At 36.6% G+C, this 8,406-nt stretch overlaps 1 non-coding gene across 1 annotated transcript; it reads left to right on the top strand.

Annotated features, from left to right (window-relative positions):
* The first annotated feature begins 531 nt into the window (after window positions 1-531).
* LOC123648679 lies at window positions 532-638 on the top strand. The gene has a single exon (XR_006738707.1). It is a non-coding gene; the product is annotated as a U6 spliceosomal RNA (small nuclear RNA).
* Window positions 639-8,406: the final 7,768 nt, after the last annotated feature.

Below are 8,406 nucleotides of genomic sequence, written 5' to 3'. Positions count from 1 at the left end.
ATCTCCATATGGACAAATAGCTTTCTACTTTATGCAGTGGGTTATAATCCATTACTGTCATTATTCTGATGCTTAAATCATCCCCATATTCAGCTAATGGGAACCTCTTCAAGCTACTTTTCTCTACACTATTTTCTGAGCACTTCCTCACTTTCTGTCACAATAAGATTTTCCATGTTCATCTTGTACTTTGCCTGCCCCAACCTTGGAAACAGACATTTCTCCCTGAAGAGCCCTAGTTCTTTATAGCTGAAAATTATATTTAGAAACAAAGGTCAGTGTTCTAGGTATGCGCACTGGTATTGGAATTACTCAGGCCTCTCAGTAGATATAACCAGGGAACATATGTAAAAACATGCATACATATTTACATCTACAGTATTTTTTATTCATCTATCTATGTATATATTGAAAAACATGAGTTCATACTAATGTCTCCAATTCCAATTCAACATCATAGGATTAATTTTAGATTTTTTTTTCCTTTCCATATTTGTAGCTCCTTGCTCCCATAGTAAGAAATATAATTTCGTGCTCACTTCAGCAGCACATATACTAAAATTGGAATGATACAGAGAAGATTAGCATGGCCCCTGTGCAAGGATGACACGCAAAGTCGTGAAGCGTTCCATATTTTTTATCTTCAGAACGAAATGGAAATAAAGCATCAAAACAAAAAAAAAGAAATATAATTTCCATTGTATAGTTTTCTTGGGCTGGCATAACAAAATTCCATGTGCTGGGTTGCTTAAACAACAGAAATTTATTTTTTCATAATTGTAGAAGGTGGGAAGTCTAAGACCAAGGTGCCAGCCAATTCGGTTCCTGGTAGGGGCTATCTTCCTGGCTTGCAGATAGAATTGGAGAGAGAGAGGAGAGAGTGAGAGAGAGAGAGAGAGAGAACACACTGCTCTGGTGTCTCTTCTTATAAGGGCGTTAATCCCATCCTGAGGACCCCACCCTCACAACCTCATCTAATCCTGATTATCTTCCAAAGACCCCATCTTTAAATTTTAAATACCATCACATTGGGGGTTAGGACTCAATATATGAATCTGGGGAGACACAAATATTTAGTCTATAACACCCATTAGCCTTGATATGATTTTTACCAGGACTGATTTTATGGTCCTCCTATGTATAACCAATCTCCAAGTACTGTTGCTACACAGACACATCCCCCTACACAGGCACTCAACACTCCTTATCTTGCTCAGGCTGTGACAGAGCCAAGCCAAGCCACCATCACTGCTTCCACTATGCAGTCACCAGCCTGACCCAGCAGGTTCCACCACTCCATGCCAGGCTGCTGCTGTTCTGCCACCTGATGCAGGCACTGGTCTCCCCTTCTCAGGCTCTGACATCCCACACCAAGCTATCTGCCCTGTCCCTCTTTGCAGATGCCTTACTGGCTCTGATACTACTACTACACACATACACACGAACATGCACACTGCATATGCCTCCCTTTCTTGAACTTAGCTTGTGGCTTTTGGATTTAATTATTCAGGAAGGAGGGGAAAAAAAGCTTCCCTCCTTCCTGAAAACAAAAAAAAGGTGAACAAATGCTTTTTGTAACAACCTAGATGGAACTGAAAACTATCCTATTAAGTGAAGTATTACAAGAATGGAAAAACAAAAACCACATGAACTCACTACTAAATTGGAACTAATAAATCAACACTCATATGCACATATGGTAGTGAAATTCAATGGAAACCAAGCAGGTGGGAGAGGGGAGGAGGGGATGGGTGAATTCACACCTAATGGGTACAATGCATGAAATTTAGTAATTTTATATTTATTGAAATTAATGATATACTTGGACTCTCTACCAGTATTTTATTTTCTTTTTCTTTCTTACTATCTTTTTTGTTTATCTTTATTTATTCTTTTCTTCCTTCTGTTAAATTGAGTTTCTTATTCATTTTTATAGCTTTGCTAGTTTGGAAATCAAACATTCCCCATTTTTTTAATTGTTTCCCTTAAAATGTTATGACGCACACTGACTTATAAAGGTCGAAGTTTGTCAACATTGCTATTCTTCTCTTAACAGATACAGAGATCTGCTGTCAAACCCTTCCCATGTGGCATATTACTTCTGTCCACCATTTTAGTTTTTTTATGCCACAAAACTGGTAAATTTTATTATCATTAATTGTTTTGTATAGTCAATGTGTATTGGGACTTACCTTATTTTTTAATTTCTTAATTTCATTTTTATAGTGTCTTGTTCTTTGTTTATAGTTTTGATTAATTCTTTTATATCTCCAATCATTTTAAATATACTTATTTTATATTTATATCAAAATAATAAACAGTTCTTCCGGTCATATTATTGACAACCTTGTGAGAGAAACTGAGAGGGTGACATGCACAGAAGACTAAAGGAACATAGAAAATGGACCTTCGCCCAACCTCAGGGAGACAAGGAAGTGTTAAAGGAGGTTCTTAATCTGAGATTGAGTTAAAGAGCACCTGAGGAAAGAATTCCAGACAGGTACACTGAACAAGCATTGTGAGAGAAATCATGATGTGAGTTCCTAAAAGAGGTTTCCGTATCAGCTTATAAATTTGGGGGCAGGGATGATGACATATGAGCCCAGAAGGGGTAGAACAGGTGAGCATATCCTTGAGAGTTTTGTGTGCTCTATTAGGCACTTGGGCTCGGTCTTCCAGATCAGTGATTTTTAAACTGCCAAATGGAGCCCCCTTCTTTCTGCCTGGGAATTGAGCATGTCCCCCTCCGCTCCTAAAAAGATAGATCAGCTCACTTTATTTTCATCCTTTTCTTATTTTAAACATTTGACTCCTATATTTGGAAAAAGAAGTGTTATACTGCTAAATAAGGAGAAAAACGGAGAGAAACTGTTCCAGGTGATGAGGAGTCTGCCTGTGACCCTCCCCTGCCTAATGGTGAGCAAGATTAAATGGAAATAGAGACAGTACAGAAGTCCAGGGACAACTGTCTTACAACACCAACCTGTAAAATATAAAGCTAAACTGAGACAACATTTAAGTTCTATTTGGCAAGGTTTAAATCAAGAAAATATCTGTACTACCCACTGTTCAAATCTTTGGATGGACTAAGTTTTCTTAGACTAAGGGTCTTTTTAATTGAGAAAAAAAATAACTTATTGTGTGACCATCCTACTAAAGTTGGCTAGGCTCAAAGAACTTGCATTTAAGTCTAGAGAGAAAGAGGTTTGTAAGTGAGAGAAGCAAAGAAATACAGCAATGTGAGAATTTTTTTTTTTTTTTTTTTTTGAGACAGTCTCACTCTCTTGCCTGGGCTAGAGTGCCATGGCATCAGCCTAGCTCACAGCAACCTCAAACTCCTGGGCTCAAGCGATCCTCCAGTCTCAGCCTCCCAGGTAGCTGGGACTACAGGCATGCGCCGCCATGCTCAGCTAATTTTTTCTATCTATTTTTAGTTGTCCGGCTAATTTCTTTCTATTTTTAGTAGAGACGAGGTCTCGCTCTTGCTGGTTTCGAACTCCTGAGCTCAAGGAATCCTCCCGCCTTGGCCTCCCAGAGTGCTAGGATTATAGGCATGAGCCACCGCGCCCAGCCTAGCAATGTGAGAATTAAAGGAATTTTAAGTGTGGCAATTGATACACGGAGCTAAGTAGAAGCAAATAGGTAGGAAATCACTAAGTTTTTGAGAGTTGTACTGCCAAAAGAACCATCATCCTGAGAGAATGTGACTTAAAACACCCATGGTTTCTTCATGCTCTACAGGCAAGAATGAGCTAAGAAAGCTGTTCAGCCCCTAAGGGGAGGGCATGTTTTCTAATGCCCACTTTAGATGTGGCCAAAGAGGTTAAAAGAAAAGAAAGAAACTTTCAGAGGGCACAACTAACAACCACAGAGAACAATGTAATAGGAAACCCCTTTTAAGGGGCAGAATCTGGGCCTAATTAAGAAACATTTTCTATCTTCAGGGTAGGGAGCCCACCCAATGAGTGTCCAGCAGGATTTCACATTTGCTACCTGATTTGTCCATGTGTTATGTGTCTCCAATTCTGCCCACTTCTACATAGTAATGTGAGCTAATTATGGTTATCCTGTCCCTGGGCACCATTGTACACACTGAGTGTATAACAGAAGCACATAAGTGATCCATTTAGTGTTAAGGTATCTGGAAAAACAGGAGCTACATCCCAATCACACACCACTCAGAGATCCTGAGATTTGAGCTAGATGCAGTTGGTAGGTAGGACCTTTAGGTTATTTTCTTTGGGGTGGGAGAGTGTTGTGTATGTAGGAAGGAGGCTTTCCCAGTATGAGGGACTAGTGGGGAGACTTTGGTAGACATTAGTTTAGTCCACCAAATATTTCTGATCTTCCAAAGGATCACATTGTAAATATGCACTTCCTGTTTGAAGTTAGAGTGGTCATTTGACTTGTCATGGCTATATAAATGAGCAAAAGTGACATGTTATTTCTAGAGGTTTTAAGAGCCTGTATGTGATTTGTCACATTGTCTTCCTCTGCCTCAATGATTGTGAAAGCATCTGTCAAGGAAGACACTTAATGTGAATCCCTGAATGACTACATTGGACAGAGACCCTATCTGACCCTCAGTGGACATGTAGCTTCAAGAAGAAATAAATTATAAGCCACTATGATCTGAGAGTTCTTTTCTATAGCAGTAAAACCTAGTATATCCACACTGATGCATACTTCATGTGGCACACGATATTATAGTTATCTTTTCACATATCTTTTTCTGCCAGAAGGCAATAAGCAACTTAGATATACAGGCTCTTACCCTGTTAATCTCATTTATTTCATTAATATAATTGCTAGCATGTATATAGTACTACAGTGCTTCCTATGTGCCAGGAATCCACTCTGAAAAAAAAAAGTCATATATTATATATATATATATATATATATATATATATATACACACATACATATATATACATACATACATATATATATATGTATATGGACCATATTTTCTGATTTATTTGCTTCTATTCTAGAGCTTCAAAGGTCGTACGAGTGTCTACTAACAACTCTCCGGGCTCAGCCCTCCTGTGCACTCTCTAAATGATTATGTGTTGCTAATCGTTCTAAATGCCTCCCATAGTAGATACACCCTTCAGTGGCCCCCTCAATGTGACATGCCTGTATGTAATCCCCTTACCTGGAGGGCAGGCAGAACCTATGACTTACTTCCAACCAATAAAATATGACAAAAATGAAGGGATGTCATGCCCTTGATTAAGATCCATCTATGGCAAAGGTGATGGATGCCACTTCTGTAATTACTTTATGTTGTATAAAACTCCACCTTAGCCTACTAGAGACTAGAGGCTAGAGACTCTATTGAGACTCCAGAGACTCTCAGAGTATAGAAGCAGCCTTCTTGTGAACTATCTGTGGAGTAGGCCACAGGACACGGAAGTGTGGACAACCTTTAGGACCTGCATACTACCAGCTGGTAAGCAGCAAGGTCCTCAGCACAACCGCAAAGAAATGAGCTTGGAAAAAAAAATTAAAAAGTAAATATGAAGCATTGTCATATTTATATAATTAATTTGTCTATGAAATTAACTTAACAGCACTAAAATTATACTCAGCAAATCACAGTTAACTAATAAGGCACCCAGTTGTTCATGTTGAGCAAATGAGATGCAGGTATTCCAGACTGAATTTAGACTTGTTCAATATTTGAGGATGGGGCTGTAGGAGAAGGAAGAAAAGTAGAGGGGAAAGTAGCATTCACAAGTTCTTAGCTATTTGGTTTTATAAAAAACTGTTTTACTCTCTTACTAAACTTCTTGAGTACAACTGTACTCATTACTACTTAACTTTTTCTAAAATTTCACTTAAAACTAGAGAGCAAGTACATACCTCAAAGACAGAGCCAGTAATTTATTTCTTAGAATTTCCCCCTTTTCCATCTGTCTTCACTCCTGCCATTTCCTTACCCCTTCTCTGTAACCTATTCAATTTCATCCAGTTGTCCCTTGTTTTTCAACATTTTCTTTGTGTGAAGACTAAATCCCCATTTCCTTCTTTTTGATCTTCATTTAGTCTTGATTACAAACCTAACTGAATTATGGTCACCGCTACTTAGCTCCTTCCTCCCACTCACCTTTATGAGACCAGTCACATCTTCTACTTTTAGAAAAGAGTTTTTTACTTTAAAATAACTAAAAGAGTGGAACTGGAATGTTCCTAACACAAAGAAATGATAAATGATAAATGCCTGAGGTGACGCATACCCAAATTACCCTGATTTGATTAATTCACATTGTATGCCTGTATCAAAACATCACATGTACCCTATAAAGATACACAGCTATTATGTACCCATAATAATTAAAAATTAAAAATAAAAAAAGAAAAGAGTTTTTATGATGGCTCACTTCTCCTGATTATACTAACATGGCTTAAAAAGAAAGGTTATCCTATAATATCTATATTCCCAGAGTAAACAAATGTTAAGAAAGGAAACTCTAGGATTCCTGAAAAATTTTGGTAGTTCACAATTTAGATGAATACATAAAAACTCTTAATATTCAAGAAAAAATCTAAGATAAATTATTGCTCTTTTGTTCTCTTCTTCCATAAGGTAGATAGTTATTGGTCAAATTAGATAATATTAAGCTTAAAGCTGTGATTTGAAAGTCTTTCCATAATTAGGCAAAACATTATTTAACATCTTCCATATTCAGGAAACGGAGCTAAATAAATAGAAGGATACTGAGTGTTCCCATCTTTGCTAGCCAAAGGCTCATTTCTGAAATCTTTTTTTTCTTACATCCATTTTGAAAGTTTGTTAAAGGTACTTAAACTAAAGCAATATGAAATCTTTTCTGACTTTAGCTACTATATGAAAACATGGAATCCTAAATGTTAAACCATTCTGATCATCTATTGCAGCATTTCTTAAACATCTTTGTGCAGATCTCTCATGCTATAAGATATTATTTGGTGTGATTTCAATGATTAAGTAAGGTTGGAGGTACTGGATTCAAGCAAGTTCAAGCTTAGAACAAACTAGGGTTGATTTCAGTGATCTCTTTGGGAAAATAACTCATCTTTTCTGCTGTCATTTTACAAGAGGCAATATGATTAATCTAAATTATGGGACTAAAAAGTAGCAAAACTGAGGCCACAACATAGGTCTTCTGATTCCAAGTCCAGGGCTATTTACATTACATCCCAATACATCTCATTAATTTAATACCATGGTATTAAAGATAATAAACATATAATATGCACATTTCCACAAAGGTTTATGGAATATATGTTGCTAACACATCTGATATTTCCTTTCTTTATGTGAGAGAAAAAAATCAGATATTTATCTTTTAGAGTATTCCAGAGTTTGTCTACAAAAACATAGAAATTATCAGGAAAAAGTTAACACAAAGATTATTATTTTTCCTCACTCCCCATTCTCTCTCCCAATCAAAAGCCAGACCAAACCAAACAAAAAAGCCCTAGTAATGCAGCTCAAAAAGTCCCTGAAAGTAGAAAAGATCCTTCTTTTATCAAAAATAAAGATTTTAGAGTTAAGTCTTCAGAGTAAAGCACTGAGTAAAAAAAGTAACAGTTGGTCCAATTTCTCCCATTCCCCATCATATGCAAAGCAATCTGGTTATTTTCTTAATAAATAGTTCACAAAAGATCACACTTCAGCAATGTCTCCAATAAAGATATGAACAAGTAAATCCAAAAATAATTTTTAATATCAAGCTGGCAGAGGTTATTCCTGAAGAGCCCAAAGAGATAAAAGCCAAACCAGTAAGAGAAGAATAAGGAGATAGCATACAGGAGAATAATTGTTTAAAAGCCTCTCTAATTCATATCTTCCAATTATAAGATGAATATCATTTCTCAAATATTTTATATCAATAAGAGACATTTCATAAGGTAGACTATCATTTTAACTCTTTGGTAAATAACTACTAGCAGAAAGATTGTTCTCTCAAAGATTCACTAAAATGAACTCTAGTTTATTTTTTTATTCTTTTTAATCTCTGAAAGCTGCATTCCAATACTTGCCCAATGGCCCCAAAGACCAAACGTAAAAAGCATAATCCCTTTTTCCAGATGGGTGTCTTCTAGCTAGAAATGAATAGAACATGAGTCAAATGAATTCAGATTCATTCTGAACCCAAAAACCATTCAGTTGCAGTCAGCATCATAATTTGATCAAACAATGAATGCTGTGTCATTACAGAATCAATTGAAAAACCAGGAAAGGAAATATAGATATTTCTTTGGTTATTATTTTCTTCAAAAAATAATGTCCAAGTTCACATTGACTCCTGTGATATAGTCCTTCAGGTAACTGACTAAAATTGGGTTTTTGCTTAATCGACCAGGCTAATTAAAGCTTCTGTTCTGGTCTTTGAATGACAAAGCAGAGTGTGGCTT

The sequence above is a fragment of the Lemur catta genome, chromosome 12 (assembly GCF_020740605.2).
Source record: "Lemur catta isolate mLemCat1 chromosome 12, mLemCat1.pri, whole genome shotgun sequence".
In the NCBI taxonomy this organism is placed as follows: domain Eukaryota; kingdom Metazoa; phylum Chordata; class Mammalia; order Primates; family Lemuridae; genus Lemur; species Lemur catta.
The sequence above is the reverse complement of the archived record's forward strand: the minus strand, read 5'-3'. Positions and strand labels throughout refer to the sequence as shown.